Raw genomic sequence first — 2,775 nt, forward strand, 5'->3', positions numbered from 1 at the left:
AACAGACACTATCTTCTTTACAATAACCATTGAAATCGACTGTCTCTAATGTTGCTCCAAAATAATAAAGAACGAAAAGTTGAGAACCACTGCTAAATACTCTATAACCGTCACTAATATAGTTCTAAATAAATTTTTTAAAAGGCATGAAACACTGAAACCAATCATTATTATCGTCACTAAAAAAGGAAAAAAAAACAAAGAAGTTGTGAACTATTATCACGAGCTGCATCCTTTTATTTTCTTCCCTATTACTAGAATCAATTTTTCAAAAGATACAAACCCATCGATATTAAACAACTCTAATATTATTTTAAAAAAAACGTACACGAAAAATTGAGAATCACTTACTCTATTCTATTACTATTTCTTGTATTAATTTCCCGAAAAAGTCGAAAGCAGTAACTATCCAACATCGATGCTCTTCCTGAGGAAAATAAAAAATTCGCCTCTTTAACTTTTCCATCCTAGTCCAAAATGAAAAACAGAAAACAATTATTTCTTCGAAAGTCATGAAAAGGTAAGAAATTATTTACACGAAAGATTATCATTGCTTTAAGCTCCACCGACATCGAAAATCGTGCCCCTTGCACATTCGGAAGCTACAAGCAGTCATTTTAATTTTATTACACCTGCATTCGACAGGGAGACGACCTGCAGTCGATTGCACTTCGTTACGCTGCCCGCGTACGTGCCGACTGCATTCAATGAATGCACGTTCCTGAAGCGTGCAGCTCGAGCCACGCGCTGCAACTTGTTGCAAGCGGGCCGTGGAGCCGAATGCCGGCGTCTGCTGGTTTATCAAATGCTTCAGGAACGGCAGCGCCATCTGCGCATTCAACCGTGTTGGCCGCGACGAGGGTCGACCAGTGTCGCGCGATACGTCGAAGGGTGAGGGTGATTCGTGAGACTCCCTCGGTGCGTTCTCGATCGTGACACGCGTTCTGTCACCAATGGTTAAACACAGTGACCATTACGATACGCGTTGTGAAATAATTGTATATCATTACTTACATTTTATGAGACTGCGAGTCATCGATCGTCGTTGAACGATTCGAAAAAAGACACACCAGAGATTGCCAATCATTTTCGAAGACACGTGTTGATGGTCCGTTGCTTCTCCATTCAATTTCCCGAGAGTTATCGTGGTTCGAAACGAAGACACAGTGCGAATCGAATGTGAGAGGGAGTAAATGTTTCCCGCGAACTTGTGCTCCAACGTTTCTGTCTACGATAACTCGGGTTCCATTAGTTTCGTTCCCATCGAAACGCGAACCGGAACGTTCCTTGTCTACGAACAATTCATTCGTCGTTTCCGATAGAATAATAGATCACATCTATCGAACAGTGACGAGTGTGAAGTTAATTGCGCGACGATACAAAATTCGTGAATCGATTATCGCCAATCGTGGATTTTTCGAATCTTCTTATTGACCGTGGAGCTCGCGAGTTGCATCCCTCGCGCGTAAACAAAGAAACCGTTTGCGGCCGCGATTCCTGGTGCGACGGTTAAACGCGCGCGCGCGCGATTTTTCGGCGGTTAACCTTAAATCGAAGGGGGGAAAAAGTGCGGGAATGCGGCGCAGTTGACTCGTTCTTGAATTAGTTCGTGCAACGATTCGCCCGGGACTAATTTCGACCACCGAACGATGCTCACTGCGAGCAGATTCTCGTCTGGCGTTTCGCGCGTCTACAATTGACTGTGCAGTGGAGTATTCGCCGTAAAGGACACGATGGGACAACGAAATTACAGGAAGCTGTGTCTGCTGTTCTCCGTGATGCTCATCGCAGCTGTCTTCAAAGGTAGGTGACATTATTTTGATACATTTCTGCGACTTGAATTTTGTAAAAAACGTTGACTTGCCTCGTGGATTTAATTACCACGAGTGTAAAATCATTGGAGTAGTTACATACAGATACATTTGAATATTCATATGGAAGTACAATGAAGAAGCTTTTTGGAAAAAGAGCTTACGAGTCTATGGGTCATATTTCAGTTAATCGTCTTCAATTATCGGCCATACGATCAAGAATATTTTCTCGAAATTTCGTTTTAATAGTTCACCGATTAAAGTTCGAGTAATATTTATCGTTAAATCTTGTACAGTCGAATTTGTAGTAGACGAGTGATTATTGCCACGTTGTCATAAGCTCGCAATCGTCAATTCAGTTTATATAGCAGTGGATTAAATTATGCATCAGTGATTTCCTATTGATGTTTTGCAAACTGACAAAAATAAAATGGAGTTAAACGTAAAAAAAAAGGAGAAAGCTAGTACTAGGTCGTAAAATTTGTCAATTGATTTATGTTTTCAGAATAATATTATTACAAGTTATCTTTGAAACAGCAGGAAAATCTATTAGGTCGTTCTATAAGTTCGTGTCGAATAAACACACGTCCAGTTCGTGTGTTCGTAAATGGGTGGGTGACGAAACTGTTTTTATATTTTATATTTAATACAGGATAAAATAATGAGTGAGATGCGTATCCATTTTTGTCATCTCCATGGGATCAAAAAGAGGGCGATTACATTTTCTCGAAAGCTTCAAAGATTAAAATATTACTTTAGAAAAATAAACAACACGAACTTATGGGAAGACCTAATATTTAACTCGTTTCATAATTAACAAATTAAGGAATTACAAGACCCTTATTTGGTTCCCTGTATGAAGTTAAAAACCAAGTAACTTTGTAAGGTTGAAATTTGTCGTGCAGTTCTTTGTAAGATTTTTCGAAAAGTAAGGTACAAATTAAATATTGCAATAATTATTTAT

This window comes from Ptiloglossa arizonensis, chromosome 3, assembly GCF_051014685.1.
Source record: "Ptiloglossa arizonensis isolate GNS036 chromosome 3, iyPtiAriz1_principal, whole genome shotgun sequence".
Classification (NCBI taxonomy): domain Eukaryota; kingdom Metazoa; phylum Arthropoda; class Insecta; order Hymenoptera; family Colletidae; genus Ptiloglossa; species Ptiloglossa arizonensis.